Below are 10957 nucleotides of genomic sequence, written 5' to 3' on the forward strand. Positions count from 1 at the left end.
TAATGATGTAATGATTTGCCAACATGTTAAATGCAGAGACATTGTATTCACATTCTGATAGCATTAGCAAGTTTTTATGAAAAGTTGATGCAGGCCAACAGTATACTGGAAAAGTTGTGTAATGTTAAAAAAATCACCTGGTGAAAAACTCAAAACAAATTAGCATCAGTAGCAACAGTTCAGTAACATGACTGAGTAAGAAAATAGCCTCTTATTCAGAGAAGTTGAACTAAGGATAGCAAGTGATTCACCATCCTGTGAAAGCCGATGTTGACAAATAGTTTAACAATCTAAGAATACCTCTCTCAGTGTAAGATTTAAAAAGGGGGATTTCTTCATTCATGGTTCAATTCAATTCAATCATGACTTCGTTTTTATATAAAGCGCATGACTTAGAAGAATCCTTTTATGAAGAAGAATCCTTTTATGAAGAAGAATCCTTTTATTGTTAAATGAAATTTTGTTTTGTAGCTCTCGGCACAGAAGAGAAGAGTAGGGCACTTAGCTTTATATACAGTCTGTTTGCATTTTGCAAGCTTGCATTTTTATATAAAACAACAGTTGCCCCAAGGTGCTTTATATTGTAAGGTAAAGACCACAATAACACAAAAAACAGAAAAATATTATTATCATTAAAAGATTCAGAGAATCCAGAGAAATCTCTGTATTTAAATGACGAGGCCAAAAACTAAAGGCCTTTACACACCTCTGAATATTTCGTGCATTAATAATATTTTTCAGGCTCAGACTTTTTCAGATTTAATGCAGTGGTTCAGTCTGACTGCTGAGGTCTAATGCAGAGGTGCATTAGACCACATGGTCCCTGCTCTTTGATTCTGCAGTCTGAGATATAGAGTTTTAAGTTGTGTTTGTCATTGATTATTTTCTCTCCACCTTTTGTGTGTTAATTGCTTACAGTGTTTTGATTTCTGTGTTCTTGTTGACATTCCCAGTTTAGTTTAACTATATTTATATTCTTTGGTTTTCTTAATTTTAGTTTTACCACCTTTTACCATCTAGTTTTCTTTGTTTTCCTGGAGTTTCAGTTGATTCTTTTCTCACCTTTCTCACCATCCCCACCATAAAAGGTCTGTTATAGGTACCCGGAGCTCTTTTCACAGTCTGCATATCGCACTGGTAAAGGCCCCATTAATGGTCAATGACGCAGCAATTTTAAATGAAAGGGGATAGGGTTAGTGATTTATCGTCATAGATACTGGTAGATGTCCCTAGTTAGATTACAGGGGACAGAAACCCTCTGACTGTATTATATTATAGTAATACAATCATTTTGAAACCAACAAAAAAAAAGCAATTCTAGACCTCGAAACAATGACAGTTTGTTTAAATGATCTTTTTACTACTGACTTTCACAACTATAAAACAACACATAAAAACATATATGACAATTTTGCTTTACCTCTTCGGTGAACACAATTATTTCTTCTATGTTTATTGCTTGATGTTGTTGTGTTGGATGGTGGTTGCTAGGTTACAAGCAAAAGGGAGCGCCATGCTTTGCTACACTTCTTTGACGCAGTCCTGACAACTGTGTTTTTCTTTTAACCAAGAAATAAATGCCTCAGGTGGGCTAAAAAAGTTCTTTGCTTTAAGTTGTAATTCTTACTTAATAGTTTCTTGCAACTTCTGCACAATTGTCCTTGTGACCTAAAACAGCTCCATGAGAGCATTTACAGAGTAGGATGCTCTTAGCTTCACTGCTTCACACCGGACAGCCATAAGGTTGAAAAACTGAGTCTGATGTGACACAGAGAATTAGGGCTGTCAGCGCATGTCAGCGGGTTCACAAAAAAAAAGCCCCACATGTATCTATCTTATAGTGAGACGGGCTGCAGGTAGTATATAGTATGTTGCAATTTTCTCCTACACCAATATAACAACATGTAATTTTTGCACAACCTTTGATGACCCACAGCAAAAAACGAGCTCCTCCAGCGCGACAGCTGACCAGTTGAGGTCAGTTAAAGTTGTACTCTTCTGCTGAGAGACTGCTGGCTGACCAGCGTAACCCTGAAACAATGGCAGCCATTATGCACCGTGAGGCATGTCTACTGTACAGGCACGTACGTTTGCCCCAGAACAAAACCAACCTCCTCAGAGACACTGCAATGAAACATGAACTAATTTACGTTTTGGTGGTTTCTTCCATTCTTAACCCCGGGCAGTGGCCAAGCCCAAGAGAGACTTTGTGTATTTATAAATAGGCAAGAAAAAACAAAAAAAGCACAGCGAGAAAGGAAAAGGAGCACTGAACATGACTGAAACCATATGGAAGTGATGGTGAGTAACTCATCTTGTGATTCAACGTAGCACGCAGAACCCACCTCACCAGCATTCACCCCACCATGTCTCATGTCACAGCCCTTCACGAAAGACTGCAATTGGAGAAGGTCAATCGGTGGCTGGGGCCAAAGAACAAAGTGATTTTGATTTTCAGAAAGTACATGCAGGATCTGAGGAGGAAATGGTTTTGCCGCCAAACACTCAATTACACGTAATTACAATAATTCAACCTTGGAGGATGGTTTATTCCATTTTATTATGAGGTTTGCTCTTTCATGTCTCATAAGAGGAGGATGGGGGGAGCGTCCCCGAGCAGCGACAGTGACTATGTGAAACAGATACTTGGTCCCTCATCTTGAATGCTTTCATTCTTTCCATTTGTGCCCCCCTCCTCCCTTTCATCAGTATATTGACATTTCAGTCACTGGCATGACCTGCTACAGAGGTAACTAACTTAAAATACTGAGTAGGTGTGAATATAAATGGTTGTCTGTTTGCTGGCGCACCTACAAGAAACAGTAAAAATAAAACATTTGAAGCAGCTGAGTCCAAGACAGCACTCTGGACCTGGATTAAGGTCAAAAAACACTGCATCCATCATTTCCCATGATGCATTTCAGTGACAATGGACCCTCACTGTTTCCTAAAAGCCAATTTCTTTCCCACAACTTCAGATTCTTTTGACTGCATGAACTTTTTGTTAACTCTAAAAACTTTTTTTAGTCCCCCCCTCCCCCTCTTTTTTTCCCCCTTTCCTGCATTTGACATGAAAAGTCACTTGCAGTTTTTAAAGCTCTGTTTTGTGATTCTGCTTTGGAGTAGGTACTTTCTCACCATAAGAAGAACTTTCAATGAGGCGTACTATAATTGGTCCAATCCAGGTCAGTCTTGGAAAAAGAGATCTTATTCTTTAACAAGATCTTTACATCTAGAAAAGAGGGGAAAAAATGGACCATTGGCAACTACCATTTTAAACATCAATCACTCTCAGTGGTAAATCCTGCATTCAACAAGGCTTTTACTGGCTGATACAGATGCTCAATTCAAATTTCTGTGCATCACAGTGGGTTTTTTTTTCATTCACCATTGGGCTGGGATTGTGATTTGCAACTGAAGCAACGTCACAGAAGCACAAAAGCCATACTGACTGCTGTAGCTGATGAGTTCAGAAACTCGCTGTAAAAAACTGTTTAGAATTTCGCACGTCTTACTGTAAACTTAACCTTCTGTTACAAATGCACACCCAAATGTCAGCCTAGTCCATGTTGCAGAGTCGGACCGAACCGCCAGGTCTACACCAACGCAACCCAAATGGAAGACTGAGAACCCTGTGTGACTGATCAGTCAGTTTGAATTTTGCTTTTTCCGTGTTTCTCTGCTGAAATGTACGCCCCTGAACAAGCCGAAATCACAGGCGTAGGCAGAAAGGAAGCTTTGAAATGCGGCAACCTCTGAACCAGAAAATAATCAAGGGGACTTAGGCATGGCACCGGGGCCGGAAATTCACTGTGAATACTGGTTTCAACCATGACCATTTGAGAACCAGGCTTTTTTTGGCTTTTGTGTTGATTTTTTGAGTCAACCCCCCCCTGCAGTTTCCTTCTTGGCTCCATGTCACACACTCAATTCGGGCTCCCTCTGACCTAAAAGTTGATGAGTACCGCCTCTGTTTTCGGGCCACTCTTGTCAGCAAAAAAATCGAACTGCATGTGCATGGTATGCTTGTGACACACACAAATGTGAGTGTGCCTGCCTAAAAACACAGGCGAATACGTGCCTTTTAGACCAGCGCCGTACCTCTTCACAACACATCACAGGGATGGCTACTTTTCTGTTCGGCCAGCAAAAACGTTCTCTCACCATTTCCACCTCTGTTATTCCTCCCTGTCTTCTTCCACTACCGAGGAAGAAATTGTGGTTGAGACTCTAGGCCAAGTCTCCCCACAGCTTGTCCTGATTACTAAGCAGGCAAGTACCCATGGTTAGGAAGAACCAGGATTCTTTGGTCCTCAGTTTTCATATTTTAATGACTCCGTCTGAGGTTTCTGCGCAGGACAAGGGTCCCCGATAGATTCTGGAAGATCTTAAAATAAACCCGCTTTTAATCATTCGTCACTGTGGTGGTCAATATGTCATCTAAATATTATAATTTTGCACAAAGCCATTGACCAAATGGGTCATAACCTCATTCACCATGTGGGAATACACACAGTATAATTTAAATGTGAATAAACAAGGTTCAACCACATGTCAGCGGCTGGCATGTCAATATAATCTTAATGGTCTCATCAGTCCTCCGAATGCCAACCGACCACGAGGTTTTTTAATCTGTAGTTTCCACTCCTTTTATTTCTTCCCCTCCTGCTCCTCTGATCACTGTTTTCCCTCTGAATTGTATCAGCAGCGTACTGCCTTCCAGCCAATTAGTGAAGGCAAACACAACAACAACCAGTCCTTTGGCTTAATGCACTCCACCTCCTCAGCAGTAAATCCCAACTGATTCTTCAAAGTATTGTCATTCAGAGGGGCCCTGTTGGCTCTGGTCTTTGTCAAGAAGAGAGGCCCCTCTTTTGAAATGGCAGGTCAAACCAAAATCAAAACGTGTTTGAGGGGGGGAGACAAAGACTGATGTGAGTATCACAATGGCTGACGGGACCTGACAAAGGCAGACTACAGTTAACTGACCGTTTCATCACTCGAGCGGTTTGTGTTTTATTGTGTACCAAGGACAGTGTGTCACGGGCCGCTGAGTTTTACTTACAGAGAGGGCTGAACTCTTTTGAGTTGAGAAATAAATTTAAATCGATACATTTTTTAATATGAAATACGATTAGAACCAATCCCAGTGGTTAAGAGGTTTTTTTTTTTGCTGTAATGAGTATGTTAAATAGGATTTAAATCAGAAGAACAAAAGGATGTAAACAGCAGCACTGCTGGTGATGCAATCGCAAAGGATCTTTGCTTGTTTATGCTTGTAATCTACTGGAGTAACTTTCTAAAATTCACAGCTTAGAAAAGCCTTTAGTTATCTTACAGTGGCATTGATACATCACCTCACTTCATCTACTCTTTGTAACATACCGTTCTGGGTCCTGTCCCTTGAAATCTGTTCTCTATTTAAGACTTTTTTTTCCTTCTAAATGGTTGCCCCTCATCTTGTTTTCCGCAACAGAGTCCAGTACTTATAGGCACAGAGTCCTCTGCTTTCCAGTGAATACAAAAAAACTTAAAAACATCATTCCTTTACTCTTGAAAGGCAATTTTGAGTGTTTGAGCCAATGTGAGAGAGTGGACTACGCAGCAGGTTTACACTAGGATGTCTCCGTTTAATAAATATCACTTATTTAAATATCAATTATATTATATATATAAAATTGTATAATATATACTATAATTGTACAGTATAACTTGTATATAGTTGCTGTACAATTTTCTTTTTTTGTTGTGCAATTATTTAATGTAACCAGCTTTGCTTTACTCTCAGTCTGTTAGTTTATTTAAAGGTACTACAGTCCTTTATAGCCTGCTGAGCTAAAGAAGAGTGGGTTAAACCAATAACAAAGACAGGTAATCAAGACACAATACCAAACAGCATGACGAAAGGAGCATGCAGTAAAAAGAACAGTGCTTTGTATGTAAATTGCTGGAGTTTCCTTGGCATCATGTGAAAGTATGCAAGACAGTGCAAAGAATCTCAAGCATGTTGCTGGTAGGGGAAGACCCTGACGCCAGACTGAATGGTGGAGCCACTGTCAGTTTGTCCACAAGAAAAGCAGAGAAAGGAACAAAAGTACAGGGATGGGTGCACAGACAGGATAAGAAAAGCATATAATGACAGGATGCAAGAAGAATATTATCTAAGGAGAGGAAAAACTCAGAGTGGAGCTGCAAAGGCACACCATCAGGGGGAGACAGGTGTCTAGAGGTTCTGCTGGAGACAGAGGGGTAAGGGGGAGGCGGGGCAGGAAGATGGATGAAGAGGACCGCTGCTGAGTGTCCGTCTCCCATCTTGGAACCCTCTGAGCTCTTGTGAGCATAGAAAGAGAGAATGAAGAGAGCAGTAACGCCACATCAGACACCCTGTTTTATTCAACATCTCTCTTATATTTTCTCCTCTCCTTTTCCCTTCACGTAAACAGGTCGACACCCAGTCCTCACACATACACACCCTTGCTATCCCCAGTCCTCCCTACCTCTCTCTCTGCTTTCTCTCTCCCTCTCTCTCGCTCATTACGGGTCATTTTCACTTCAAAGCCTCTCCATTATCTGCCATCTCTGAGGGCAATTAGGAATGGGGTGACTTTGAGCGGCAGGCACAGCCACTGCATTATTACTACTCATCCCCTGTCATGAAGGCTTTTGTTAGGGGCTGGCGACATTGATGGAGAGGATACGGAGGCCCCGGTACCCCCCCCAGCACAACTATCCCCCCTCACCCCTTCACACACACCCCAGATGGCCCCTCCTTTTGACTGGTAAACTGCAGAGTAAAATGGTGTGTAATTAAGTGGCAGTCAAAGCAGGTCCTGTTTGGGTGTGTGACAGGCTTGACAGTGGAGAGCTGGGGTGGAGGCAGTAGTTTGGAGAGATGAATGAGAATAGCAGGGAGACAATAGTGAGGCTATGGAGCGCAGAAGGCGAAAAACCCGCTCTGAATTAAATAAAGTCAGTGTTTACTCACCTACAGTCAATCTGGTTTTCAGAATATGCGTGGAGTGAAAGGGGTGAGAAAGCTGTAAAAATGACCCATTGCTTACACATATGAGGCCAGTCTTAAGCAAACAAACATGAATTACTTCTTAAGAAGAAAGAAATAGATCTTAACCCACATCCGCCCCCACAGAGGGCCCATTTCCCAGAGTTATTACCTCGAAAATGAAAATTCTGTCCATGTTTATGACTTCCATTTTGTCATTTATGGCATCTCTTTATATGAGTGTGAAACAGAGGCACAGTGAGTGAAGCTGTCACCAAATAAATGTCTCATTATATTCCCTTTAGTCTGCGCAACAACTTTTACTGCTTCACAATGGTCGAACTATACATGCACAGGGCGTCTGTGGGGTGTGTGCGTTGAGTAGTATATGTTTTTTTTAAGGATGGCGATTACTGTGTTATTGCTGCCAAAGTAATGAAAAGAGCCAACAGTAAAGAACAAAGTGAATGCAGCTGTATGTACAACCCAGTCTGGATGTATGTTTTACAGAATGTTTCAAGGGCTGATAAATTAGAGATTCATGGATTAATTCAAGAAGAAAAACAAAAACTGAAAAATATAAACTTTAATATAAACTTATAAACCTTTACTTCAAAAGAGATGTGCAATCTACAAAGATTTGATCTTTTCCTATATGCAACATCACATGCTTTCATATATGCACCTTAGAGGAATGCAGGGACTGTGGTTTGGGGAGCTGATTTAGCTGTTCTTTGATGCTCTCTTTTAGTTAGCCGCCTCCTGCTGAGCAGTGACATCCTGTCAGCATGAAACCTCTTCTCATCCCTCGGGTTAGTCACTACATGACCACAAGATGTTTGCATTTGCGCGCGTGTGTGTGTGTGTGTGTGTGTGTGTGTGTGTGTGTGTGTGAGTGAGTGTGAGAGGGAGAGAGAGGCAAAGGCTTCCTGCATAAAAAGAAAAGCAACACTGACTACACATTGAAGAAAAAGTTGTTGATGATGTCTGTGAAGGTTCTCAGTCATTCTGGTCATCGTAGTCTAAGGACCTTGCAAAGAAAAGCGCCTGGACTTCTTTAAGTTTCTTGAAGACGTTTCACCTCTCATCTGAGAAGCTTATTCAGTTCTTTGCACTTTGCATGTACATCTGACATATAACGTACATCTTATTCTGAATGGGATTCTGACAGTTTCCAGCTTGACAAGTCAAATCCATAAGCTGCTGCTTGGTCAAACTGGAATTGTTAGAGTATAACAAATTTCTACCAGCAGAAGGTGAAAGCAATGAACACGACAACTCCCATCAAACAAAAAAAAAACAAACTACCCGATAAAACGAGAAACTTTAAAGGAGTGGTTTTGGGAACCGTTGAAAGTTAGTCAAGTACTTCTAATTGAATACTGAATAGTACTTTTGCTTGAAATGCCCATCCCTGGTTCAATAAAAGCAGCACAAAGATGACTCAGTGCAATAGTTCATTTTAGATATTAGGTACACTATTACAGCTAAGTACATGCCCGAGTGTTGATCGATACCGATGACTTACAATTGTTCCAATACCAAATTTTTAAACGCATGAGTTCTGCTATTGTAATTCCCCCCAAAAAACAGCTAGGAGGTGACACGAGAACGTTTTTGGTCGTCATTCCTGGTCTTCAGGAATCTATTTGCCAAGGCCTGGAAATCCAATAACATCTAAATGCCAACTAAGCAAAAAACATGAGTTTTACTCAGGTTTTATTTATTTATTTTTGGTGTCTGAGATCGATACTGGCGACCACTTTTGATTGCAAAGCGATTGAAAAGGCTCTCCAATGGGAGTCACTGTTTCCAAATAACTGTGGTCCAACTGGAAAATCGCTGTAAGACAGATTGGTGACAGTTAACAAATAGCTGCCGTCTAATTTATGAACAGACACGTTGCAATCAACTCATCTGCAATAAGTCTTTTTTCAGCAGGTGACTCGACTCAGCTCATTGCCAGCTGGTTGCTTTCTGGTTATATTCCTAAACAAAAGCAAGGTTAGACTCTGAGGTTCAGGTTTAAATGTGAATGTGAATTTTTTGTTTGTACAGACTTTGTGATTTTCACCAATTTATTACACTTACTCTCTGTATTATAGATTGCATATCATTGCCAACTTAACTCTATTCACCCGCAGTGGGGTTGGAGACATGGTCACCATCTTCTTCAGGATAGCTGGTCATTCTGCATTCTCCAACCCCTGTTTTTCCCTAGTGTGGTTGTATCATTATCCAAACTCAATATAGGCTACATAAAGGTGAAAACAAGGGTTAGTACCTACACACGCAAGTTAATTTTAATTTCTGGTTACAGATCTTTGCCTGTTTTATAACACGTTTTGTGTGACCTCGCATTATTTTCCTTCAATGAATTTTGGGTGATTTCAAAATGAAAATCAGATAACTTGTTTTTGGCACAGAGCATATGTCTCTGTATAAACTCCTATTCACCAAATAACATATCCATGTGACTATTTGTTTAACAAACACAAGTTGAAATAAACATCAGTGGAAACTCGGCTATTCCCATATTTTTAAGTGTGAGAGCCTGAACTCCTTAGCTCTGATTACCATGTAACGTCCCGAGGGCTGGGTGGAATTAGTTGCAATTACCTTTTCTGGTAATTATCATTGTGTTTAATAAAACCATTCACACAGCCCTCAAGGGCCTCTGACACTGTCATTTAATTGCGGTATGGAATTAGTGTGAAGCAATCCAGGTCTCACGCCACTTAAATTGTATAGTGGAAGGAGCCTGTGGGGAGTTGAGGTTTCAAATAGCTTTAATTGATGCTGAGGTAACAAACAGGTAACAGAATCATTGGGAAACTACTGCCAGCGGGTCAGCGATGAAAAATGGTGAAAGAGTGTCGATGTCAAAAGACCGTACCAAGTCCCGCTCAAGCTTAAGAGCCCTGTTTTCTCTCTATTATCAGTTTTCCTATTTAATCTTTACTACTTTTTTTTTTTGTTCTCACATGCACGCAGTAAACCCAGCCTGCTCTCTTCTGTCTCCTTCATGGAGAGGACAAACGAGACTCCCCTCCCCACCCCCACATCTCCAAACACCAAACTGTGAAGTCCTAATGAGTAATAATCCCTATTACCACCCTGGCTAAAAAGGGAGAGTCAAGCGGTGTAACTAACCCTGCTTTTCGACAGCACGTTCCAAAGATTAAGCAAACACTGGTAATTGCCCCCAAGATCAGGTTCTGTTTTGACTGTTTGTCACCCCCACGCCGCCTGATGTGTATTTGATTTGCAGTCGAATGGCAGCAGCACTTTTCGTTCACTCTTCACATCTCGGCTCCACGTGGAGACACAGCCAACCACTGGGCAAAGAGGGAGCCTGAGCTCACTCACGCTCTGGTAAAATGTGAATTAGCAGCCACTTACAGCATGCTGCCTGCTGTGGTCATCCTCTGACTGAGTCATAAAGAAAGGATTAATAAAGGATTTCATGTCTTCAAATATCCGCACTAATAAATACAACAACAGCTTTCTCTCTGTTTGCATGCCGTCTGAACGTCAATAAGCGTGATCAAAGTCAAATTTCTACTCACAGACTGAAACAACAATGAATATTTCTAATTTAGTTTCGCTATGCCGTTCTGTGGGGATTTTGGATGTTTCAATGGAAAAAAAGACATTAAATTTCATGCTTCCACGGTGGATAACATGGCCATTAAAACAAGCAATTCCTGTGCACTTTTATGGGTGCAAACAAATCATGTCCAGACGATCACAATAAGCACAGCTAATAGTCACATGGAGCTGGTTAAAAGGAAAATCCGCACTGAGAAAATAAAAAAAACTGAAAGATGAGTTTCCGTATGTCTAAACTGCAGATCCAGTCTTTAATCAAGCAAGAAATTAAAATTCTTAAGAAAGTGCACTCGGTTCAGCAAGTCTAAAAAACACTTGTTAGTGTAAAAGTGGAGGAGTAGGGAA

The sequence above is a fragment of the Oreochromis aureus genome, linkage group 5 (genome assembly GCF_013358895.1).
Source record: "Oreochromis aureus strain Israel breed Guangdong linkage group 5, ZZ_aureus, whole genome shotgun sequence".
Taxonomy (NCBI): Eukaryota; Metazoa; Chordata; class Actinopteri; order Cichliformes; family Cichlidae; genus Oreochromis; species Oreochromis aureus.